General features: G+C 36.4%; 13 non-coding genes across 13 annotated transcripts; 5 read left to right on the top strand and 8 right to left on the bottom strand.

The window, feature by feature from the left end:
* Positions 1–32: 32 nt before the first annotated feature.
* TRNAV-AAC (transfer RNA valine (anticodon AAC)) lies at positions 33–105 on the bottom strand. The gene has a single exon. It is a non-coding gene; the product is annotated as a tRNA-Val (tRNA).
* Positions 106–3,453: 3,348 nt separating this feature from the next.
* Positions 3,454–3,526, bottom strand: TRNAV-AAC (transfer RNA valine (anticodon AAC)). The gene has a single exon. It is a non-coding gene; the product is annotated as a tRNA-Val (tRNA).
* A 3,043-nt stretch (positions 3,527–6,569) lies between these two features.
* On the top strand, positions 6,570–6,642 carry TRNAV-AAC (transfer RNA valine (anticodon AAC)). The gene has a single exon. It is a non-coding gene; the product is annotated as a tRNA-Val (tRNA).
* Positions 6,643–6,794: 152 nt separating this feature from the next.
* On the bottom strand, positions 6,795–6,867 carry TRNAV-UAC (transfer RNA valine (anticodon UAC)). Its single transcript has one exon. It is a non-coding gene; the product is annotated as a tRNA-Val (tRNA).
* Positions 6,868–9,118: 2,251 nt separating this feature from the next.
* Positions 9,119–9,191, top strand: TRNAV-GAC (transfer RNA valine (anticodon GAC)). Its single transcript has one exon. It is a non-coding gene; the product is annotated as a tRNA-Val (tRNA).
* Positions 9,192–9,375: 184 nt separating this feature from the next.
* Positions 9,376–9,448, bottom strand: TRNAV-AAC (transfer RNA valine (anticodon AAC)). Its single transcript has one exon. It is a non-coding gene; the product is annotated as a tRNA-Val (tRNA).
* A 4,843-nt stretch (positions 9,449–14,291) lies between these two features.
* On the top strand, positions 14,292–14,364 carry TRNAV-AAC (transfer RNA valine (anticodon AAC)). Its single transcript has one exon. It is a non-coding gene; the product is annotated as a tRNA-Val (tRNA).
* A 156-nt stretch (positions 14,365–14,520) lies between these two features.
* Positions 14,521–14,593, bottom strand: TRNAV-UAC (transfer RNA valine (anticodon UAC)). The gene has a single exon. It is a non-coding gene; the product is annotated as a tRNA-Val (tRNA).
* A 2,039-nt stretch (positions 14,594–16,632) lies between these two features.
* TRNAV-UAC (transfer RNA valine (anticodon UAC)) lies at positions 16,633–16,705 on the bottom strand. The gene has a single exon. It is a non-coding gene; the product is annotated as a tRNA-Val (tRNA).
* Positions 16,706–21,705: 5,000 nt separating this feature from the next.
* On the top strand, positions 21,706–21,778 carry TRNAV-AAC (transfer RNA valine (anticodon AAC)). The gene has a single exon. It is a non-coding gene; the product is annotated as a tRNA-Val (tRNA).
* A 152-nt stretch (positions 21,779–21,930) lies between these two features.
* On the bottom strand, positions 21,931–22,003 carry TRNAV-UAC (transfer RNA valine (anticodon UAC)). Its single transcript has one exon. It is a non-coding gene; the product is annotated as a tRNA-Val (tRNA).
* Positions 22,004–24,414: 2,411 nt separating this feature from the next.
* On the top strand, positions 24,415–24,487 carry TRNAV-AAC (transfer RNA valine (anticodon AAC)). Its single transcript has one exon. It is a non-coding gene; the product is annotated as a tRNA-Val (tRNA).
* A 185-nt stretch (positions 24,488–24,672) lies between these two features.
* Positions 24,673–24,745, bottom strand: TRNAV-UAC (transfer RNA valine (anticodon UAC)). The gene has a single exon. It is a non-coding gene; the product is annotated as a tRNA-Val (tRNA).
* Between the last annotated feature and the right edge of the window lie 1,644 nt (positions 24,746–26,389).

Here is a 26,389-nt window from a genome sequence, read left to right as displayed (position 1 = left end):
TGCTAGAATGAAAAATAAATAAAAAGTTGAACTGTACCTGCCAGGGCTCGAACCTGGGACCTTCCGCGTGTTAGGCGGATGTGATAACCACTACACCACAGGTACAACGGTGCTAGTTCTTTAATAGCAAATCTAGAAATTGAGGACATTTTACCTTACAGTTCACTGCTTTTCTGATCATGTATGACGTAACTGATATATAAAAATCAATTACACGAACGGGGTGAATTAATTGCTGATGGAAACATTGATATTTTATCCACATGACTAGCATGACTAATTTTATTTCAGTATACCATTTATGGCATTTTAGATATGTTTTATTTGATGCAATATTTATGAAATTATTTCAGGCCCCTGAAATGCGGGTTTGTCTTTTCTTTTGGAGAGGGTAATGAAACCTTGGTCTAACACCAAGTTAACTCGATCCTTATCGAAAAATCTCCATTGTCAACAAGGGTGATTCGAACTCAGATCTTTCTAAATGGGTACCGTTTCAAACTTCTTGCGTTATTTGTTATTAGATATTGTAGATAAGAAAGGACCTCGTAAGCAGAGGCCAACAGTTCCAGTATTATTGATACAATTATTTCAAGCACAGCAGTTATAAGATGGATACCTGGGAAATCAGAATTTCAAGTAGATAAAGATTACTTTTTATACAAAATCCACGCTAATCGGGAGACACTCTCAGTGATATATACCATGAAACTTTAATTTTGGTGCAAATCCACTGGAAGTTTCAGTCTTTCTTCCCATTGTAGATGTAAAATAGTGCTGTAAAATTAGTAGCTCGGCACATGTAAAAATAATTTTAATTTAAAGCACTTTGGCCTTTTTTTCCCCTGAAAAACTTACTTTGTAGAGTTAAATTCTTAAATTCTTTGTTGACATCCTATAAAAGATTTTGCTGTAATTCACATTCTGACACTAGATGGAGCCACTATATTAATGTGAAATCCAAACTCGACTTCTTAACGATTTTCCTGGATATCAAGAAAAAGATTATTATTATTATTATTAGCTATATGGTGCAAGGAAGCCTGAGGCTTATGCTGCACTAGCCAAAAAAAATTCCGGGTTACCATGAGAGAGAGCAAGAGTCAGAAGTAGAAATGAATCACTAAGAAAGAGAATAATGCTGATATCCAGCTCAGGACCCTTGGTGTGTCAAGCCTATACTCACCAGATGTGAGCCCCTGGGGTTTTTTACATTCCAATAGAGGTCGACATTGAGAATTTCCATTTTCCAGAATCGATATGAAATTATTGTCTGGCACATGTCTTTTAAGCATGTTCGTCAAGATTGCAGACATCGTAGAAGAGAACGAATATTTAGGATCCCTACATTAACCTAAGGGATCCGTCCAGATGTGTACGGACGCGAAAAATGATGATTATAGTTAAGAGGGATCTCTGCTAGTATTAAAGATGGCCCAGTATACCCGACAAGTCCATAAAAATATTAAGGAATTTTCGTGGATTGAAATTACATATTCTTCTTGTGTATTCTCATTTTAACTTATTTTTGAATGGACTGAAACGTTTCTTTTAATAGATTTAAATTTTCTTGCTCTGCAACTGTCAACATTCTTTTGCTATTTCATGAATAATTTATATCCCACACAAACATCTGTTAAATATTCAAGATTATTCAGGTAGCAAGTTCAGTTACAACTCTTAAAAGTTTGGAATTGAAGGTCTTTAATAAATAAATTAATTTAATTAACTTAAAAAAAAACTGGGAATCGATTAATTAATAAACGACACATCAGCATAAGAATACAAGTAATATTGCTTTATTGGGATTTCTTAAGTTTGTTTATGTCTATCTTATTGTACGCATAAAGATAGACATAAACTTTATTGCCCTTCCCCCCCCCCCTTTTAATGAGAACCCCAAGCAGGGTAATATAGAACTTATAGTGCTTAGTACTGTGCATAGGTTCATTGTTGAGAAAATAAAAGAAGATACTCGTTGACATTAAAATTACATTTCTGTAAATTGAATTTTCAGAAAATACATGAGATGGAAGGTTGTTCTAGAAAACGGAAGTTGAATGAATAAATGGGGAAGAAGAAAAGTTGGTTTTATGAGTTTGAAGTTGGACAGTAAAGGTATATTGACTGGTTGCGACACGTCTTCGGACTAGTTTGGAAGAGAGAACGGGAATTACAGAAGCCAACTGAGAAGAACAGTGCCCATGGAAGTATATATGGAAAAGGCATGTAGAAGAAACAGAACGTCTATGAGACAGAGAGTGGAGAGACTTTGTAAGCGATGGGTCATTAATTAACCTAACTGCCCTATTCTGAAAGGAATCTAGAAACCTGAGAGAGGTTTTGGGGCCATCGCCCCAGATGTGGGAACAATATTCCATGGTAGAGCTTGTCTAGAAATTGGAGTATCATCGAAGATAAGCATAGGAGCAGAAGAATACTTTTTGCGAGATTAGCATTAGCAGGCATACGATGCAAGAAAGGAAGCTTATGCAGCATCAGCCAAAAAAAAAAAAAAAAAACCCTCCCATTTCACCCCTCCATTCGTTCCAAATGCCTGTCCAGCTCAGCATTAAATGTATTTAGGCTATTAGCTTCAACAACAAAAGATGGAAGCCTGTTCCACCAATCAACTACCCGCTGGCTAAAGGCAAAATCCGCACATCTGTTCTACAACTGTCTTTCCTCAATTTCAAACTGTGCCTCCTGAGGTTCTTAGTCTGAGCAAGAGGAAGAATCCCATCAGCATTCAGCTTGCTCAACCCATTCAAGGCCTTACACACCTCAATCACATCACCTCGCAGGTGCCTACTCTCCAGGCGCTGCAATTTACAGAACTTAAGCCTTTCTTGGTAAGTCCACGCTTTGTTCCCCTCACCAATTTTGTTGCCCTTCTTTGTACTAGTTCTAGCAACTATACATCCTTCCTAAAATGAGGCCTCCAGACCTGATATAAGACAAGACTGAGTTTTAGAAGGATTGAAATCAACTAAGTTATCTTTGTCCCACTGGAGAATTACCTGGAGTTCAGCATTTAAGGAACAGGATAAACTGAGATTAAATATGCTCAATTATTGTAATAAAATTTGAATCCAGAGTATAGTAGATGTTTATAGGATCGAATTTGCACCAGGTAAACAATACCCAATTTATACAATGTGATGAATAATTTTGCAGGTCGCAAAAACAAACTGCATAATCCAAATTAGATTTCAAAGGGTATAAATGTTCGTTAACTGAGCACAGATGTGTCTGTTGTGTACTGTTATCACATCCTCCTAATACGCGAAAGATCCCAGATTCGGTCCCCTCTGACTTCTTTGTTGTACTGAAATAGAAATTAATGTATTTTAACTGACATTTGAAGAATTAAAAAAACCGGTGATACAATATCTTGCTAGAATTACATAAAAGAAAAAAAAAAAAAAAAAAGAAAGAAAAACAAACATTCATTGTGCCTGCCAGGTATCGAACCTGGGACCTTCCGCGTGTTAGGCGGATGTGATAACCACTACACCACAAGCACAACTTGCTTGAGTTAATTAACATTTCAAGAAACTGATGGAATTTTGTTTTGCTCTCTGTGCAGTTTTTTGCAGCTTTCCTCCTTTCTTGGGCCCAATGATGGGATTCGTCATGAAATACTGAAACGTCACCAATATATGTACTGAAGGATTTTTTTTTTTTTTTTTTTGTAAAATTTAAACTTCTCGAAGTTACCCAAGGAAAGAGTTGGGAGTCTTCTATTTAGAAAATGTATGGAAAATCATGGTGTCAAATTTCGGATTTGTTAAAGATTTTCTAAGTAAAAGAATGTTATTATATTTCTTAATGAGATTTCTTTTTTCCCCCCTCCCTTTTTTTGTTTTTTTTAGCTATGGCTGCTTAATGGCTCTGAATAAGCCATACTTTTATTGAAGAAGTTATTCTAATAATTAATTAAGCGTTGTGATTGACGAAATTTCAATAGATGGGTCACAAAGTCAACCTGTGCAACTATCTTAACTCTCCGCCAAAGCACCAAAAGTATTAGTAATAATAAATCATTTTTATTTTAAAATAATTTTTTTATTTTAAATTTATGATTTTTATATATTTTTAACTTCCGGAACGCGGTAACAGCGCGTTTCGCAGAAACAAAAAAGATTGGCATTATCCAAGAAGTGGCAAGTAACATCTTCCACTCATATGGAGTATCGAACCTCTTCGTGGTGCTCTGCAGGTCTGTCTTACTAATGGATAGACGCTTCACTCCATCAGGCTACCAACCCTGACTGGATATCTGCCAGTCTGCACTGCTCCAGCTCCACAGATTGTAGTTCCTTTCCTCAACATGACTTCACAACAAAATAAACGGCCCTCATTGTCTGGAGGCCTGCGAGCAGCAGGAAGACCAGCTCAATGGCAGAGAGTGCTAAGAATCACCGGGTTCAATCAGGTTGCTTTTGGATTTAAACGTTGGAAGGCTAAACATTCAATCTATGAGTACAGACTGACGCCTAGAGGAACTATTACAAGAAAAACATCAATTGGGACATAATAGGTTATATGAGATTTGAAGGAAAAAGGCGAATATCTGATGAAATTAGAAGATGGGCATTGTCTGTACTACAAAGAGCAAATAATGAACGGTGTGGTGGAACTGCGTTCTTGATCAACAAAAGTCTAACAGATTCAGTCATAAAGAAGGAAAGTTTTACCGAAAAAACTGCTGGCTATGCTATTAAGTTAAATAATCGCATTGCCTTAAAATTATTCAAGCTTGTGCTCCTACAAGTAGCTATAGTGATGATGAAGTTGAAGAATTTTATGAAGATGTATTGCGCGTTAACAAGGACGGTCACCACTATAAAATTGTAATGGGAGATTTCAATGCAAGTATTGGCAAGATCCACAATAACCATCCAAAGCTCACATTTCTGCTATCTTTCGCGGCAGTTCCTCATGCTATTTTTGTAGAAAAACTGACTTTGCTCTTGAAACCATGCTTCTGTTGCAGGAATTACCTTTGCATTAACAAAAAAAAAAAAAAAAAAAAAAAAAAATCAGCTGAGAGGAAGAGTTTTAAAGTGCCGAATCGGAGGAATCAAGTGGGTGTGGAGATATCAGAAGTGTTAACTTCCTGACAAAATCAGTGGTTGCGACAAGAGTGTGGGCTGGTGCGTTGATAAAAGCAACCAAAAAAAAAAAAAAAAAAATTAAATTTATTAAGATCACCCGTAATTGATTACATCTACCCTTGCGTCTGTAAATTGCGTGTGTTCTCTGGTCGATTTGACTGTTTTGCTGGCAAATCGACCAGAGACCGACTAACTCAGACACGGAGTGAAAAAAGCCCATTGAAGTTTCTCGCGTCATCGACGGGGTTCGAACCCGGGCCTTTTCCACCCGGTGTGGATGATAAAAGCAGCAGCACGCCTTTGCTGAGCAGCCCGCGTCTCATTTTGTTAATTTCGGCATACAATTGCTTCAGTAGGTTGCCGTCATAATGTGTATCGTTGGTGGTACCCTTCTTTAAATAATCGGTGAGAATAATGCTCATCCCAGAAAACTGACAACATCTTCCCTGCAGATGGTTACACTCTGGCCTTTTTTGGGATTCTGCGATGATCGATGTTTTCGTTGTTTCAAAACCTGTTTTGTTTCTGTGTCAAGGTGATGTATCCACAATTCATTCACTGTAACCAATTGGGATAAAAAAGATCAACGTGGCTGTACACATGGCTATTAACTCAGCAGGGTAGGCAACTTTTTTTTTTTTTTTCATTCTGAAGACATGTGGGTAAGCGAAGAATGCATTCTGCTAAAATTGATTCATATTCAAATTCTACACTCCATATGAGCCATGACTTATCCCAAGGCGCATTATGGCTAAGTTGCCCTTGCACCTTACAACAAATAAACAAACAAACATATAAACAGATTATCCCAATCTCAGCAATTATCTGCTTAATTGTTATCGCGCAGTCCTAGTGGGTCTCCAAGGATTCAGTAATGTGAGAACTGGATGGCCGGTTCTCTTATTCTTTCCTCATCATGGACGCACCCCGCACCGTACTTGAACTGTCTCCAACAATGTTTTACAATTCACATTGATTGACGAATATCCTCATACACAATAGATATCTCTTCATGGATAGTCCTTAGCTATTAGCCTTACAAAAACAAGAATTTGATAATGGATTGATATTGAACTTTCTCCATAATGACATTCTGTCACTTTAGCTCTGTAACAAAAGAAACATAATCAATCATTGCAACACAACTGGAATCCAGAGTGTGGCAGTGTATTGATAGATAGCTGGAATCCAGAGTGTGGCAGTGTATTGATAGATAGTTATCTGTTAATGGAAGTAATCTGAGAAAGAAACTCTACTTTTAAATTCGTTTAACTTCATTAATTCTTTTACACTCTCTTAAGAGCTCAGCTGAGTTCAGCTCTTAAGAGCTGTCAGTAAGACAAAATCGATTTATTGATGACATAAACTGATCATCTACTTAAATCATAGTGAAATTTAATATAAAAGCATAATTGATTTCTTAAATTTCTCAGGGAATGATTTTAAAATGTGCTTGTGGTGTAGTGGTTATCACATCCGCCTAACACGCGGAAGGTCCCAGGTTCGATACCTGGCAGGCACATAATGAAGTTCTTTTTCTTATCAGCATTAAGTAGAGGAATGCTTTCAATTTACTTTAGAGATTATTTTGTTCAGAAAGACATTTGAGAAATATATTGGTCGATACAATATTATAACAGATTTGCTAAACTTCACCAAAACAATACTCATTGCTGTGCCTGCTAGGGATTGAACCTGGGACCTTCCGCGTGTAAAGCGGATGTGATAACCACTACACCACAAGCACAGCTCCCTGAAAGTGATGAATATTTCATGAAATCGGTGGAATTTTATGTTTCGTTTTGTGTACAGTTTGTTCTACTTTTCATTCTTTCTTGATTGGCCCCAATGATACGATTCATGATGGAATTCAGAAACCTCGCCAATACAAATTGGGGCTTTTTCTGTAAAATATGAACTTAATATATGCTGAGGAAGTTCCCTTAGGAAAGATGGATGGCAATCTGGGAGAGTTCTTCACCGGAAATTTTTTTAGAAAAATATATAGTGCAGAATGCGTCAAATTTTCGAATTTGGGATATTTTTACAAAGTCTTAAATAGTTAGTTTTGAATTTTTTTTTTTTTTTTTTTTTTTTGAGATCACAAAAAAAAATAAATATATATATATATATAGATATAAATTTCATTTTGGCTGCATTTTACTTTCTTCACTCTCGCATCTTTGTTGCTTTCTGTTTAATAAAATAATATTTTCCTTTATTTGATATTTCAGTGATATTGCACTCACTCAATAACAGCAGTCTTTTTTATTCCCCAGTGATGTTTTTAATTAATGGAGTCGTAAATACCAATTTGACGTTTTGGAGTTACAAAATTATCCTAAAATTAATTAGGAAAACATATTTATTTATTTATTATTTGAAACGTTTTTATAAAGATTTCCACAGTAAAAGTATGTTTTTCATCTTTCTTTTTTTTTTTTTTTCCTTTTTTTACTGTTTATGTCCATGGCCGCATGATGGCGTTTAATTTATTAAGCGTTTCATTTATTAATTAAGCGTTGTGGTTAGCTAACACTCGAATAGACGAGCCACAAATTTGACATGACAAGTTACATCTGCATTGCCAAAAAAAAAAAAAAAAAAAAAAAAAAACAGTACAAAAAAAGTATGATTTCCTTGCAGAGATGATTTAAGCTGCTTAAAGCGGAAGAAATCAGAAATGCCACGTCGGAGAGATAAGGAGGGTGTGGCAAGGTAAGATGTCGTAACTTTCGGGCAAGATCAACTGTTGCCAGAGAAGTGTAGACTGGTGCGTTGTCATACAGCAAAAGCATGCCTTTTCTTTTACTTAATTGTCGCATGCCTCAGTAAGTTGCTGTAGTAATGTGTATTGATGGTGGTATTCTTCTCTAGATAATATGTGAGAATTATATCAATCTCATCCCAGAAAACTGACAGCAACTTGTTCCCTGCAATGGTTGCACTGGCCTTTTCAGGAGTTAGTGATGATGAAGTTTCCATTGTTTTGAAACGTGTTTTATTTCTGGATAAAAATGATTATCCACGATTCATCCATCATTAATTAATGGGGAGGGGGGTGGAATCATGATCTCTGTTACACATGGCGATAAATTCAGCAGAGCGGGCCAACCTTTTTTCTTTCTGAAGCGATGTTAGTAGGCGAGGAATCCACCGAGTTGGGACCTTGTTCATTTTCAATTGCTCTCTATATGATCCATACCTTATCCCAATCTGAGCAATTATCTGCTAAATCTTTATCTGTCAGTCATTGCAGATCCCCACGAAATCAGTAATGTGAGAAATGGATGGCCGGCCATTTTCTTTCCTCATCATGAACACCTCCGCGCTGTACTTGAACTATCTCCAACAATGTTTTACAACTCAAATTGATGGACGGATATCCTCATACACCGTCAATATCCCTTCATAAATAGACCTCAGCTGTTTACCTTACAAAAATAGAAATCTGATAATGGATCGATATTCAAATTTATCCATGATTACCTTCTGTGTCTTCTGTAACAAAACATACGCAATGAATAATTGTAATACAATTGAAATGCAGAGTATAGGAGATATTTCTAGGATCGAACAGCAGGCAAACAAAACTTAAATTATAAAGTGAGATGAATACCTCTGCAAGTCGTAGAAACAGTACTGAATAATCCTCATGCACACATTTATGAAGTCTGGCACTGAAGGAACGAGTGTTGCTGTTAATAAAGTAATAATGTGAAAGTATATTGATAGACAGTTATCTCTCAATGGAAATAATCTGCGAAGGAAACTACTTTTAAATTCGTTCGAGTTCATTAATTCTTTTATACTCTTTTAAGAGCTCAGCTCTCTTTTGCACTCTCTTAAGAGTTCACATCTCTTAAGAGTTGTCAGTAAGACGCAAAATCGATTTCCAAAGATTGATTGATGAGTTAAACTGATAATCTACCTAAATTGTAGCTCAATTTAATATAATAGTTAATTCGTGTCTTAAATTTCTCAAGTAGAGTATACGTGTGCCTGTGGTGTAGTGGTTATCACATCCGCCTGACACGCGGGAGGTCCCAGGTTCGATACCTGGCAGGCACATGACGTGGTTTCTTTTTCCTTTATTGAATATCGTTAACAGCATTAAGCAGAGGAATGCTTTCAGTATAATTTTTGCTGCACAGATTAATTTATTCTAGAAGACATTTGAAAAATTAAAAAATAACCTGGTTGATACAGGATTATAAAAGATTATCATGGAATTCTAGAAAAGCCTACTGATTGCTGCGCCTGCCAGGTTTCGAACCTGGGTCCTTTCGCCTGTTAAGCGGATGTGATAACCACTACACCACAAGCACAACTGGGTTTAACTTCATGAATGTTTCAGAAAATTGATAGAATTTTATGTTTTTGTTCTTTGTGCTGTTTGTTCTAGCTTTCATTCTTTTTTGATTGGGCCCGATGATACCGTTCAACATGGAATACTTAAAAGTCACCCGTACAGCTTCCCTGAGAGCTCGTTGCTGTAAAATATAAACTTGAATTATGCTGAGGAAGTTCCCCTAGGAAAGATGGTGGGGGTCTGGAGGTTTTCTTCACCGAAAATGTTTTAGAAAAATATAGTGCGAAATGCGTCAAATTTTCGAATTTGGGTTATTTTTTACAAATTGTTAAACAGTTAGTTTTGAATGTTTTTTTTTCTAAGATCACAAAAAAGAAAAAAATTATTTAATCAATTTGGCGGATCGTTACTTTTGCCGCCGGCCCTGCACTCTCTCATCGTTGTTCCTCTGTATTTAATAAAATCATAATAAACCTTATTTAATTGGTATTATTTCCCTAAACGTGTTTATAAAAATTTCCAACGTGAAAGTATGTTATCATGTTCTAATTGCTACAGTCTTCTTTTTTTTACTGTTGAGGTGTATGGTTGCATGATGGCCCTAAAAAGCCATGGATTTATACAGCGTATTAATTACTAATAAAGCGTTTTGATTGGTGAATAGATGAGCCACAAAGTGAAACTGTGTATCTTGCTTTAACTCTCCCACAACGGCATTAGTAATCATAAATATTTTTTTGTTTCATTTCCGGGGGGGAAAAAAAAAAAGAAAACAAAGAAAATTTTGTACCAGGTACATAATGTGTCCTGCCACTAGCATATTTAACTTGTTTTCCATATAAGAGTCATCGCAGGCGTTAAAAACGTTTTAGTTTTCAGATATTAATAAAATTCATGGATAATCATATAACAATGTTTTGATGTTATTAATAATAATTACATATCGGTTACTGAAAGTATTGGTCTGTGATCACTAAAGTAGGATTTATAGTTTTTACATTGAAGAGTTCACGACCAAATACGCCATGTATATTTGTTCTATTACGTGTAGTATTTATCGAAAGATCTGATGACATGTCCAAGTTGAAGAATGTTTTCATAAAATGTGCCCAACTCTTTTCCTCCCTCAGAGTTTAATTGTAAAGAAAAAAATTACATTCAATATGAAAACACCAGGTCACTTGAAACCAGATGCGTTTTTGAATTAACGCATTTTCCCAAAAGTTTATTTGTGCCTTAAAACCTTAATATTTTTGGTTAGCTGCCCTTGAGGAATCTTTCGCATCTTTGTTGCTTTCTGTTTAATAAAATAATATTTTCCTTTATTTCATATTTCAGTAATATTGCACAATGTTTTACAATTCATACTGATTCATATTGATATTGTATTTCGATAAATACCACACGTAATGGAACAACTATAGATTGTGTATTTAGTCGTGAACTCTTCAATGTAAAAACTATAAATCCTACATTAGTGATCACAGACCAATACTTTCACGAACCGATATGTAATTATTATTAATAATGTTTTACAATTCATATTGATTGACGGATATCCTCATACACCATAGATATCTCTTCATGGATAGTCCTTAGCTATTTGCCTTACAAAAACAAGAATTTGATAATGGATCGACATTGAACTTTCTCCATAATGACATTCTGTCACTTTAACTCTTGACAATATTCTATCTCACTTCACAAGCAAATCCCTTAGTCTTCTGCTGATGGGAGACTTTAATATTAACATACTTCAAAGCTCTTCCTCTCAAGTGCAAGACCTCCTAGATGTCATTTCTTCCAATGGTTTTTCTCTTCTGACTGACGGAATTATCCCGACTAGAATGGGAGAGTCCCACAATTCCCTTCTTGACTTCGCAATTGGGGAATGCTCACTAACCTATGCAGTACTGGATGCAACCATTTCTGATCATCGTCCCATCTTAATGGTAATTGAAAATGAAGAAATTGTGGAAGAGATCATGCACAATTACAGATCTGTGACTCCAGGCTCTCTCAATCAGCTCTGTTATGATCTCCAGCAGTCTTCGTGGGATGGGGTGATTAGCACAGATGATCCTGAAATTGCGACGAACGTCTTCTTTGAGCATATCCTAAATAGTTACGAAAAATGCGCGTCATACATCAGGATCCCAGGGATTAAAAAGACCACTAGGCCAAGTCGGAAATTATGCCCATTTATGTCAAACAAAATTTGTAACATGCTAAAGAAAAGGGACAAACTTGCAAGAATTGCTAGAGAAACAGGAAAGGAGGCGGATAAAAACAAATACACAACGTACAGAAACAAAGTCACCGACACTATTAGGTCGGAGAAAAGGAATTATTATAGTTCCCAACTTAAAGGCGTCATTACAAGCAAGGAAAAGTGGACAGTCTTGGACAAGCTACTACCTGGAAGGAAAACGAAATCACAGAGCTACGTTGGAGATGTAGTTGAGAACGAGGTACTCATTTCGGATGACCACGAAAAAGCCGCAGCCTTCCGTAATCACTTTATCTCAAGTGTGAATAACCTTTTTAAAGACGAAATTGACTCTAGAGATAATGCAACGAGTGAATCTGTCAAGCACTCAATGAGGAGCTCTTTTTTCCTCGCTCCGCTCTCAGATCAAGATATTTTAGAAGCAGGACATCAACTAAAAGAAAAGGGAGCCCCTGGCTTTGATGAAATATCTCCTGCTCTGCTGAAAAAGGTCCTTAACTCAATTCTAACACCACTGAAGTATATTTACAATCTTTCCTTTCAATCTGGTAAATTCCCGTCTCAATTCAAAAAAGCAGTCATTGTTCCTGTTCCTAAGGGAAAAAATTGTAACTCTATCACAAATTTTCGTCCAATAGCTCTTCTCTCAGTTTTTGCAAAATTATTCGAAAAAATTCTTCACGGCAGACTCATGGGCTTCCTGGAAGTCAATCAGCTTATCCATCAACAACAGTATGCTTATCGTTCAAAAAGATCAACTGACCTGGCAATTGTTGACTTCTGCTCTAGGATCACGGACTGTCTTGAAAAGGGTCACTATGCAATAGCACTGTTTCTAGACCTATCAAAAGCTTTTGACTGCATAAATCACAATATCCTACTCAACAAGCTCAACAATCTTGGCTTGAGAGGAAAAATTAACCTTCTCATTGAAGACTACCTTACTGATAGGCCATTTGTCGTCAAAACAAACCAGTCCTTTTCAGACATTTCTTATTTCTCCAGGGGAGTACCTCAAGGCTCACTTCTCGGACCTATCCTATTTGTTCTTTACATTAATGAATTTCTCTCTCATCTTCCATCTTCCCACCTAGTAGCGTATGCCGATGACATCTCTATTCTAATCACTGATAAAGACCCTAACCAACTTCAATGCAAGATCTCTGCCCTGCTCTCTGAAATGCATAGTTGGCTTCAAAAGAATCAGCTGATACTAAACCCAGAAAAATCCAAATATATGGTGTTTAGGACGAAAAATAAACCATTAAATATTGATTTCGAAATAACATACAAAGGAAAACAACTGGAAAGGGTGAATGATACCAAGTTTCTAGGAATCTGGCTAGATGACAAGCTGAGTTGGGATAAACAAATGATCACCTTACGAAAGAAGACTTCGTCACTAGCAGGAATACTCGCCCGAGCCTCTGCCTGGGTACCTCCTTCCCTTCTCAGACTAGTATTCCTTTCCTTAATACAGCCTCACTTCACATATGGAATCATCTCATGGGGTACGACCAGTCAACATAACCTTAGGAGAATCAATTCAATCGTCAATCGATGTGTTCGTTCAATTTTGGGCCTTCCCTGGAATGCATCGGTGACTTCGAGATATAAGGAAGCGAGACTCTTAAGCATCTACCAACTGATACAAAAAGCTGAGGCGGTTTTTGTCTACAATGCTTTGAAAACACCAAACTTTCCTCCTCTCTTTAGATCCTTTTTTATAACAATAGAAGAAGAAGGAATAAGATATAATTTAAGAAACGAAGCGAACCTGAAGGTTCCGCTTTTTAGAAAAGCCATAGGTCAAAAAAATATAAAATACAGAGGCGCAAAAACCTGGAATAATCTTCCTGAAAATATCAAAAATGCCATTTCACTAAACAGGTTCAAGAAGCTCCTAACTGAACACATCACCAGGAATGTCTGATATAAATCACCTTCCACTGAACTTTCCACAATGCATACCAGCTTGGAAACTATGTAAACAAGTTGAAAGAATAGCTATCAAAAAGCTTGTAACTCTATACGCAATTATTTCATAATTTTTTTCTTTCATACTTGTTATTGTAAAAGTACTCACAATGTAATTATAAGTACTGTTGTTAACCACGCGACATGTGTGGTTGGTTTACGAAGTCTCTGTAATGGAATGTAGAAACATGTCCGATTCATGATGTATCTGTTTTTATTGTTATCTTTTTCAAAGGGAACACCCCCTAAAAAGCCTCTGGCTTATGTGTTCTCCCTCCCTTCTTGCTGTTAACTCCCAACAATTGTAACACAAAATAGGGATAAATAAATTATCAAAAATTATAACTCTGTAACACAAGAAACATAATCAATCATTGCAACACAACTGGAATCCAGAGTGTGGCAGTGTATTGATAGATAGTTATCTCTTAATGGAAGTAATCTGAGAAGGAAACTCTACTTTTAAATTCGTTTAACTTCATTAATTCTTTTACACTCTCTTAAGAGGTCAGTTGAGTTCAGCTCTTAAGAGCTGTCAGTAAGGCAGAATCGATTTATTGATGAAATAAACTGATCATTTACTTAAATCATAATGAAATTTAATATAAAAGCATAATTAATTTCTTAAATTTCTCACGGACTGAGTTCAGATGTGCTTGTGGTGTAGTGGTTATCACATCCGCCTAACACGCGGAAGGTCCCAGGTTCGATACCTGGCAGGCACATAATGAAGTTCTTTTTCTTATATTATATATCGTTAACAGCATTAAGCAGAGGTTTGCTGTAGAGATTATTTTGTTCTAAAAGACATTTGAGCAATATATTGGTTGATACAATATTATAAAAGATTTGCTAGAATTCACCAAAATGATACTCATTGTTGTGCCTGCCAGTGATTGAACCTGGGACCTTTCGCGTGTAAAGCGGATGTGATAACCACTACACCACAAACACAACTCCTTAAACGTGAACGAGAGTGAAGAGAGTAAAATGCACTCATTTTGGCTGCATTTTACTTTCTTCACTCTCGCATCTTTGATGCTTTCTGTTTAATAAAATAATATTTTTCTTTATTTGATATTTCAGTAATATTGCACTCACTCAATAACAGCAGTCTTTTTTATTCCCCGGTGATGTTTTTAATTAATGGAGTCATAAATACCAATTTGACATTTTGGAGTTACGAAATTATCGTAAAATTAATTTTACGATAATTTCAAGCTGTGCTACCTACCAACGTAGGTAACACAGCTTGACCTACGTTGGTAGGTCAAGCTGTGCACCTACCAACGTAGGTGCACAGCTTGATTTTGCCAACGGCATTAGTAATGGTAAATAAATTTTACTCTTGAAACCATACTCCTGTCGCACAAGTTACATCTGCATTGGCAAAAAAAAACATAAAAAAACAGTACAAAAAAGTATGATTTCCTTGTAGAGATGATTTAAGCTGCTCAAAGCGGAAGAAATCAGTAATGCCACATCGGAGAAATAAGGAGAGTGTGGCAAGGTAAGATGTCGTAACTTTCGGACAAAACCAACTGTTGCCAGAGAAGTGTAGACTGGTGCGTTGTCATACAGCAAAAGCATGCCTTTTAGCTTTTACTTAATTGTCGCATGCCTCAGGAAGTTGCTGTAGTAATGTGTATTGATGGTGGTACTCTTCTCTAGATAATATGTGAGAATTATGTAAATCTCAACCCAGGAAACTGACAGCAACTTGTTCCCTGCAATGGTTGCACTGGCCTTTTCAGGAGTTAGTGATGATGAATGTTTCCATTGCTTTGAAATGTGTTTTATTTCTGGATAAAAATTGATTATCCACGATTCATCCATCATCAGTTAATGGGGAGGGGGAATCATGATCGCTGTTACACATGCCGATAAATTCAGTAGAGCAGGCCAACCTTTTTTCTTTCTGAAGCGATGTTAGTAGGCGAGGAATCCACCGAGTTGGGACCTTGTTCATTTTCAAATGCTCTCTATATGATCCATACCTTATGACAATCTGAGCAATTATCTGCTTAATTGTTATCTGTCAGTCATTGCAGATCTCCACGAAATCAGTAATGTGAGAAATGGATGGCCGGCCATTTTCTTTCCTCATCATGGACACCTCCGCGCTGTACTTGAACTATCTCCAATATTGTTTTACAATTCAAATTGACGGACGGATATCCTCATACACCGTCAATATCTCTTCATGAATAGACCTCAGCTGTTTGCCTTACAAAAATAGAAATTTGATAATGGATCGATATTCAAATTTATCCATGATTACCTTCTGTGTCTTCTGTAACAAAACACTCGCAATGAATAATTGTAATACAATTGAAATGCAGAGTATAGGAGATGTTTCTAGGATCGAACAGCAGGCAAACAAAACTTAAATTATAGTGAGATGAATACTTCTGCAAGTCGTAGAAACAGTACTGAATAATCCTCATTTCCATTGAGAGATAGATAGTTATCTCTCAATGGAAATAATCTGCGAAGGAAATTACTTTTAAATTCGTTTGAGTTCATTAATTCTTTTACACTCTTTTAAGAGCTCAGCTCTCTTTTACACTCTGTTTTGCACTCTATTAAGAGTTCACATGTCTTAAGAGCTGTCGGCAAGACACAAAATCGATTTACAAAGATTGATTGATAAGTTAAACTGATAATCTACCTATATTCTAGCTTAATTTAATATAACAGGTAATTAGTGTCTTAAATTTCTTCGAAAGAGTATACGTGTGCCTGTGGTGTAGTGGTTATGACATCCGCCAACACGCGGAAGGTCCAAGGTTCGATACCTGGCAGGCACATGACGTGGTTTCTTTTTCTTTATTGAATATCATTTACAGTATTAAGCAGAGGAATGCTTTCAGTTTAATTTTTGCTGCACAGATTAATTTATTGTAGAAGACATTTGAAAAATTAAAAAATAACCTGGTTGATACAGTATTATAAAAGATCATCATGGAATTCAAGAAAAGCATACTCATTGCTGTGCCTGCCAGGTTTCGAACCAGGGACCTTCCGCGTGTAAAGTGGATGTGATAACCACTACACCACAAGCACAACTGGATTTGATTTCATGAATGTTTCAGGAAATTGATAGAATTTTATGTTTTTGTTCCCTGTGCTGTTTGTTCCAGCTTTCATTCTTTCTTGATTGGCCCCGATGATACTGTTCATCATGGAGTACTTAAAAGTCGCCCATACAGCTTCCCTCAGACCTCTTTGCTGTAAAATATAAACTTAAATTATGTTGAGGAAGTGCCCCTAGGAAAGATGGTGGGGGTCTGCAGGTTTTCTTCACTGAAACTGTTTTAGAAAAATATATAGTGCGAAATGCGTCAAATTTTCGAATTTGGGTTATTTTTTACAAATTGTTAAACAGTTAGTTTTTTTTTTTTTAAGATTTTTTTTTCACAAAAAAGAAAAAAATATTTAATCAATTTGGCTGATTGTTACTTTTGCCGCCGGCCCTGCACTCTCTCATCGTTGTTCCCCTGTATTTAATAAATTCATAATAAACCTTATTTAATTGGTATTATTTCCCTAAACGTGTTTATAAAAATTTCCAACGTGAAAGTATGTTATCATGTTCTTATTGCTTCTTCTTTTTTTTCTTTTAGTGTTTAGGTGTATGGTTGCATGATGGCTCTGATAAAGCCATGGATTTATACAGCGTTTTAATTACTAATAAATCGTTTTGATTTTACATTGAAGCGTTTTACATTGAAGAGTTCACGACCAAATACACCATCTATAGTTGTTCTATTACGTGTAGTATTTATCGAAAGATCTGATGACATGTCTAAGTTGAAGAATGTTTTCATAAAATGTGCACAACTCTTTTCTTCCCTCAGAGTTTAACTGTAAAAAAAAAATTACATTCAATCTGAAAACACTAGGTCACTTGAAACCAGTGACTCATCTCAACATTTTCGAATTAACGCATTTTCACGAAAGTTTATTTGTATCTTAAAACCTTAATATATTTGTTTCCTGTTAGCTGCTCTTGAGAAGCTTTTAGAAGATTAGGCTGGTCGCGGAAAGGAGTCAATGTGAATGGAGAGTACCTAAACGATTTACGATTTGCAGATGGCATTCTGATCATAAGCCACGATCTCAAAGAATTAGAGGAAAACCTTAGTCAGTTATGCAGAGTTAGTAAGGATTTTGGACTAAAGATGAATATGACTAAAATAAAAGTAATGAACAAGTATGCCACAGAAAGGGATATAATGGTTGAAGGAGCAGTACAAATTGAAAAGGTGGAGTCATATACTTATCTGGGACAAATCATTGGCTAGAAGTCAGTTGCTTCAGTAAGTTGCCGTCATAATGTGTATTGATGGTGGTACCCTTCATTAAATAATCGGTGAGAATAATGCCTATCTTATTCAAGAAAACTGACATCTTCCCTGCAGATTGTTACACTCTCGCCATTTTTTGGGAGTCGGCGATGATCGATGTTTTCGTTGTTTTGAAAGCTGTTTTGTTTCTATGTCCAAGTATCCACGATTCATTCACTGTAACCAATTGGGATAAAAGAGATCAACGTCGCTGTTACACATGGCTCTTAACTCAGCAGGGTAGGCCAACCTTTTTTTTTTTTCATTCTGAAGACGTGGGCAAGCGAAGAATGCATGCTGCTAAAATTGATTCATATTCAAATTCTACTCTCCATATGAGCCATGACTTATCCCAAGGCGCATTATGGCTAAGTTACCCTTGCACCTTACAACAAGCAAACAAACAAACATATAAACAGATTATCCCAATCTCAGCAATTATCTGCTTAATTTTTATCCGGGAGTCCTAGTGGATCTCCACGAATTCAGTAATGTGAGAACTGGATGGCCAGTTCTCATATTCTTTCCTCAACATGGACGCACCCCGCACCGTACTTGAACTGTCTCCAACAATGTTTTACAATTCATTTGATTGGCGGATATCCTCATACACTATAGATATCTCTTCATGCATAGTCCTTAGCTATTTGCCTTACAAAAACAAGAATTTGATAATGGATCGATATTGAACTTTACAGGACAATGTGAGCTCCGACTCTGATTTTCACACTAATATTCGTTCTGCCAATTCTCTGTATGTTTCTTCAATTAAGACTGAGCCTTTTAGTGCCATCGAGTTGGACACAGCGGTCAAACAAGTGAAAGTTAAGAAATGCCCAGGGATGGACATGCTGGAGAGTACCTTTATTGTACGGCTCGGCAAGATTAAGCCCAGTATACTTCTAAAACTTTTCAATAAATGTTTAGATGCTGGGACTTTCCCAGATCTGTGGAAGACAGCCCTTATCAAGCTGATTAGGAAACCAGACAAGCCCCCCCAGGAACCGAGGTCTTATCGGCCTATAGCCTTTTTGGCCAACCTTGGTAAGCTATTAGAACGTTTAATTGCCCTGCGATTAAACAACTTGTTATTGGAACGGGGACTAATTGCGCCTAATCAATACAGATTCACTCCTGGAAGGTCCTGAGAGGACGTCCTTGTACTCTTCATTTCTTCTGTTGAACACTCCAGTTTCAAGTATACTCTTGTTATCTTTATTGACTTCGAGGGTGCTTTTGATTCCCTTTGGTGGGAAAGTGCCCTCGAACGTTTACGTCATGCCGAATGTTCCCAGCAACTTTATCTTCTAATTAAGAGCTCTAACAGATTTATCACCGTCAGATCTAAGTACAGACAAATTTTGCGTCAGGTCTTTCGAGGGTGTCCTCAAGGCTCCATTTTGGGACCACTTTTCTGGAACTTTGTTCTGCAAGGTTGGATTACCCGAACCTTTGACAACGTGAAGATCATGGCATATGCGGATGATTTGACAGTCCTTGTTGGTGGCAATTCAAGGTCTTCTATTGAAATATCCGCTGAGAAAGTTCTATCTGATCTTCAACAATGGACAGTTGAAAATAAGTTAAAAATTAGTTCTACCAAGACAAAAATTATGATCCTTGGCTCTAAATTGGACGTTCGTCGACCACCAAGAGTTAAAATAAACAATAGACAAATACCTCTAATAACGTAAATTAAACATTTGGGAATAACTATTGACAGCAAGTTAAACTTTCTCCCTCATTTATCCAATCTGCGAATTAAGATCAGAAATTTCACCGGCGCTCTTGTCAGAGTTTCTAGAACTGAGTGGGGTCTTTCTATAAGATGTTTAAGAATCTAATATAACTCTGTGTTTCTCCCTATGGTTGCCTATGCTGCTGGCGCTTGGTTCCATAGGGCGCGGACTTTGATTGAAATTGTACAATTTCAATCAAAATTGATGTCAATCCAGCGTACAATGTTACTTTGTATTTTGAAGATTTGTCGAACAGTTTCAACACCTGCTTTACAGGTTTTAGCCGGAACGTTACCACTCGATCTCTACGTAATTTTCAGAGGCTTATGTTATCGCTTGAAACGTCAGATTCCCAATGAGATCCTTGGTATTTCTATTAACACTCAAGTCGATGTTAAAGCTGAACGACAAAGAATTTGGCAAGAGTTGATCAACTTGTGGCAGAGTAGGTGGGATGGCACAACACTGGGCAGTGTAACGCGTAAGTTTTTTCCTGAAGTTGACTCTCTTACGGATAAAAAATCTACAGCCTGGTTTAGCCTTGACTTGTTTACCTCCTATTTGATATCAGGACATGGATCATTAAATAAGAAATTGTTTAAATTTCGCTTGTCTCCTACGGAACTCTGCCATTGTGGCGGTGTGGAAGATTGGCAGCACGTGTTGTACTCTTGTCCCTCATACAATTAATTTCGAGTAATTCAGCAGAATGCAATTCCCAACTTTTCATCAGGATTGGAACCTAATTTTGTATCAAATGCCACCAGTTACCGCGCTCTTCAGGATTTTGCTAAGGCAACCTTCAATAAAAGGCTCGCAATCCTTACTGCAATGACTACACATGTGAATGTTTCAAATTCAGCTCAAGACTCTTCACCTTCACTGCAATGACGTCCATTTTTCTCAACAAGATCTACAATTCTGGACTTGTGCTCTGTGTGTTGTGTTTTTTTTTTTTTTTTTTTTTGAAACTCTACAAGTGTCCTACAACTACAACTCAATTAGGCGATGAAAATTCCTGTGCGCCTTTGCTCGGATGGCTGTTAAATGACTGTGACTTTGTTATTGGTGATTGACTGTGACTTTGCTACTAATGACTGCAGGACTTACTGGATTTAACCTCAACTGTTCATAAGATTTGTGCCTGCTTCTGGGCTTGTGTAAAGTTTTGTCGGTTGAATGGTACTGTTATCCTTAATTATTTTCTTTGAACTTGTTTTTTTTTTTTTTTATGTTAATATGCATAAGATTACTTTCATTGTTTACTTTGACATTTCAAAGTATCATCTGTGTTTACCTCAATCTGTTGAGGTTATCTTTTGTACAGTATTTAATCTTTGTATAGTTGTATAAGTTCCTTTTTTTTTTTTTTTTTTTTTACTATTTTTGGCTCATACTTTGTTGGGCTCTTGGCGTCCCTCTCTTCTGCTGCCGCCGGTTGGTTGCCTCTGGTCTACCGTCCCGTGGCGGTGGTGGTGGCGCGTCTCCGGCCTGCTGATTCCAGGTAGCCAAACAGCCAGTTCACTTCTGGCCATTTCTGCAGAATCCTCTAATTTAAAAGTGAAACGAGGCGGAGATGAACTAACGTTCCAGGTGCCGCCCAAGACAAATACATACATACATACATACATATTGAACTTTATCCATAATGACATTCTGTCACTCTGTTAGCTCTGTAACAAAAGAAACATAATCAATCATTGCAACACAACTCGAATCCGGAGTGTGGCAGTGTATTGATAGATAGTTATCTCTTAATGGAAGTAATCTGAGAAGGAAACTCTACTTTTAAATTCGTTTAACTTCATTAATTCTTTTGCAGTCTCTTAAGAACTCAGCTGAGTTCAGCTCTTAAGAGCTGTCAGTAAGACAAAATCGATTTATTGATGAAATAAACTGATCATCTACTTAAATCGTAGTGATATTTAATATAAAAGCATAATTAATTTCTTAAATTTCTCACGGAATGAGTTCAGATGTGCTTGTGGTGTAGTGGTTATCACATCCGCCTAACACGCGGAAGGTCACAGGTTCGATACCTGGCAGGCACATAATGAAGTTTTTTTTCTTATCAGCATTAAGTAGAGGAATGCTTTCAATTTGCTTTAGAGATTATTTTGTTCTAAAAGACATTTGCGAAATATATTGGTCGATACAATATTATAACAGATTTGCTAGACTTCACCAAAAGGATACTCATTGCTGTGCCTGCCAGGGATTGAACCTGGGACTTTCCGCGTGTAAAGCGGATGTGATAACCACTACACCACATGCACAACTCCCTGAAAGTGATGAATATTTCATGAAATCGGTGGAATTTTATGTTTCGTTTCGTGTACAGTTTGTTCTACTTTTCTATTCTTTCTTGATTGGCCCCAATGATACGATTCTTGATGGAATTCAGAAACCTCGCCAATACAAATTGGGGCTTTTTCTGTAAAATATGAACTTAATATATGCTGAGGAAATTCCCTTAGGATGGATGGCAATCTGGGAGGGTTCTTCACCGGAAATTTTTTCAGAAAAATATATAGTGCGGAATGCATCAAATTTTCGAATTTGGGGTATTTTTACAAAGTCTTAAACAGTTAGTTTTGAAATTTTTTTTTTTTTTTTTTTGAGATCAGAAAAAAAAAATATATATATAAATTTCATTTTTGCTGCATTTTACTTTCTTCACTCTCGCATCTTTGTTGCTTTCTGTTTTATAAAATAATATTTTCCTTTATTTCAGTAATATTGAACTCACTCAATAACAGCAGTCTTTTTTATTCCCCAGTGATGTTTTTAATTAATGGAGTCGTAAATACCAATTTAACATTTTGGAGATACGAAATTGTCGTAAAATTAATTAGTAAAACATATTTATTTATTTATTATTTGAAACGTTTTTATAAAGATTCGCACAGTAAAAGTAAGTTTTTCATCTTTCTTTTTTGTTTTTTTCCATTTTTTAATGTTTATGTCCATGGCCGCATGATGGCGTTGAATAAGCCATATTTTTATTAAGCGTTTCATTTATTAATTAAGCGTTGTGGTTGGTTAACACTCGAATAGAACAACCACAAAGTCAACCACAGTGTTAACCAACCACGTTGTGGTTGGTTAACACTCAAATAGAACAACCACAAAGTTGTGGTTGGTTAACACTCGAATAGAACAACCACAAAGTCAAGCTGTGCACCTACCAACGTAGGTGCACAGCTTGACTTTGCCAATGGCATTAGTAATAGTAAATAATTTTTTACTCTTGAAACCATACTCCTGTCGCACAATAAATAAAAATAAAAAAAACAGTACAAAAAAGTATGATTTCCTTGCAGAGATGATTTAAGCTGCTCAAAGCGGAAGAAATCAGAAATGCCACATCGGAGAAATAAGGAGAGTGTGGCAAGGTAAGATGTCGTAACTTTCGAACAAGATCAACTGTTGCCAGAGAAGTGTAGACTGGTGCGTTGTCATACAGCAAAAGCATGCCTTTTTGCTTTTACTTAATTGTTGCATGCCTCAGTAAGTTGCTGTAGTAATGTGTATTGATGGTGGTACTCTTCTCTAGATAATATGTGAGCATTGTGTCAATCTCATCCCAGAAAACTGACAGCAACTTGTTCCCTGCAATGGTTGTACTGGCCTTTTCAGGAGTTAGTGATGGTGAATGTTTCCATTGTTTTGAAACGTGTTTTATTTCTGGATAAAAATGATTATCCACGATTCATCCATCATTAATTAATGGGGAGGGGGTGGAATCATGATCGCTGTTACACATGCCTATAAATTCAGCAGAGCAGGCCAACCTTTTTTCTTTCTGAAGCGATGTTAGTAGGCGAGGAATCCACCGAGTTGGGACCTTGTTCATTTTCAAATGCTCTCTATATGATCCATACCTTATCCCAATCTGAGCAATTATCTGCTAAATTTTTATCTGTCAGTCATTGCAGATCCCCACGAAATCAGTAATGTGAGAAATGGATGGCCGGCCATTTTCTTTCCTCATCATGAACACCTCCGCGCTGTACCTGAACTATCTCCACAATGTTTTACAACTCAAATTAATGGACGGATATCCTCATACACCGTCAATATCCCTTCATAAATAGACCTCAGCTGTTTACCTTACAAAAATAGAAATCTGATAATGGATCGATATTCAAATTTATCCATGATTACCTTCTGTGTCGTCTGTAACAAAACACACGCAATGAATAATTGTAATACAATTGAAATGCAGAGTATAGGAGATGTTTCTAGGATCGAACAGCAGGCAAACAAAACTTAAATTATTGAGTGAGATGAATACCTCTGCCAGTCGTAGAAACAGTACTGAATAATCCTCATGTACACATTTATAAAGTCTGGCACTGAAGGAACGAGTGTTGCTGTTAATAAAGTAATAATGTGAAAGTATATTGATAGATAGTTATCTCTAAATGGAAATAATCTGCGAAGGAAACTACTTTTAAATTCGTTTGAGTTCATTTATTCTTTTCCACTCTTTTAAGAGCTCAGCTCTGTTTTACACTCTCTTTTGCACTCTCTTAAGAGTTCACATCTCTTAAGAGCTGTCAGTAAGACACAAAATCGATTTCCGAAGATTGATTGATGAGTTAAACTGATAATCTACCCAATTTGTAGTTTAATTTAATATAACAGTAATTAGTGTCTTAAATTTCTCATGAAAAGTATATGTGTGCTTGTGGTGTAGTGGTTATCACATCCCCCTAACACGCGGGAGGTCCCAGGTTCGATACCTGGCAGGCACATAACGTGATTTTCTTTTTCCTTTATTCAATATCGTTAACAGCATTAAGCAGAGGAATTCTTTCAATTTACTTTTTGGTGCATAGATTAATTTATTCTAGAAGACATTTTAAATATTAAAAAATAACCTGGTTGCTAGAGTATTATAAAAGTTCACCATGGAATTCAAGAAAAGCATACTCATTGCTGTGCCTGCCAGGTTTCGAACCTGGGACCTTCCGCGTGTAAAGCGGATGTGATAACCACTACACCACAAGCACAACTGACTTTGATTTCATGAATGTTTCAGGAAATTGATAGAATTTTATGTTTTTGTTCCTGTGCTGTTTGTTCCACCTTTCATTCTTTCTTGATTGGGCCCGATGATACCGTTCATCATGGAATACTTAAAAGTCACCCATACAGCTTCCCTCAGAGCTCTTTGCTGTGAAATATAAACTTGAATTATGCTGAGGAGGTTCCCTTAGGAAAGATGGTGGGGGTCTTGAGGTTTTCTTCACCGAAAATGTTGTAGAAAAATATAGTGCGAAATGGGTCAAATTTTCGAATTTGGGTTATTTTTTACAAATTGTTAAACAGTTAGTTTTGAATATTTTTTTTTTCTAAGATCACAAAAAAGAAAAAAAAAATTATTTAATCAATTTGGCTGATTGTTACTTTTGCCGCCGGCCCTGCACTCTCTCATCGTTGTTCCTCTGTATTTAATAAAACTTATTTAATGGGTATTATTTAATTATTACCCTAACGTGTTTATAAAAATTTCCAACGTGAAAGGATGTTATCATGTTCTTATTGCTATAGTCTTCTTTTTTTTTTTTTTTTTTTTTTTTTACTGTTCAGGTGTATGGTTGTATGGTGGCCCTGAAAAAGCCATGGATTTATACAGCGTTTTAATTACTGATAAAGCGTTTTGATTGGTGAATAAATGAGCCACAAAGTGAAACTGTGTTTCTAGCTTTAAGTCTCCCACAACGGCATTAGGGCCGACCGGGCTAGCCGAGTGGGTAAAGTACCTGCCCGGCAACCCAAAGGTCGCGGGTTCAATTCCCGCCTCGGGCTTGGATTAAAGTACTGCAAAAACCTTGGGAGGTGCAATATGGCCACAGAAGCCGATGCGCCAACAACTACCAAATCAAAAAAAAAAAAAAAAAAAAAACGGCATTAGTAATCATAAATATTTTTTTGTTTGATTTCCGGGAAAAAAAAAACAAAAACAAAGAAAATTTTGTACCAGGTACATAATGTGTCCTGCCACTAGCATATTTAATTTGTTTTCCATTTAAGAGTCATCGCAGGCGTTAAAAACGTTTTAATTTTCGGATATTAATGAAATTCATGGAAAAAAATATAACAATGTTTTGATGTTATTAATAATAATTACATATCGGTTACTGAAAGTATTGGTCTGTGGTCACTAATGTAGGATTTATAGTTTTTACATTGAAGAGTTCACGACTAAATACGCCATCTATAGTTGTTCCATTACGTGTAGTATTTATCGATAGATCTGATTACATGTCCAAGTTGAAGAATGTTTTCATAAAATGTGCCCAACTCTTTCCCTCCCTCAGAGTTGAATTGTAAAGACAAAAATTACATTCAATATGAAAAAAACCAGGTCACTCGAAACCAGATGCGTTTTCGAATTAACGCATTTTCCCGAAAGTTTATTTTTATCTTAAAACCTTAATATTTTTGGTTATCTGGCCTTGAGGAAGCTTTCAGAAGATTAGGCTGGTCGCGGAAAGGAGTCAATGTGAATGGAGCGTACCTAAACGATTTACGATTTGCAGGTGACATTTTTATCATAAGCCAAGATCTCAAAGAATTAGAGGAAAATCTTAGTCAGTTATGCACAGTTAGTAAGGATTTTGGACTAAAGATGAATATGACTAAAATAAAAG

Source organism: Mastigoproctus giganteus, chromosome 2 (assembly GCF_048544385.1).
Source record: "Mastigoproctus giganteus isolate SK-2022 chromosome 2, ASM4854438v1, whole genome shotgun sequence".
Taxonomy (NCBI): domain Eukaryota; kingdom Metazoa; phylum Arthropoda; class Arachnida; order Uropygi; family Thelyphonidae; genus Mastigoproctus; species Mastigoproctus giganteus.
This window is presented reverse-complemented; position numbering and strand designations above follow the sequence as displayed.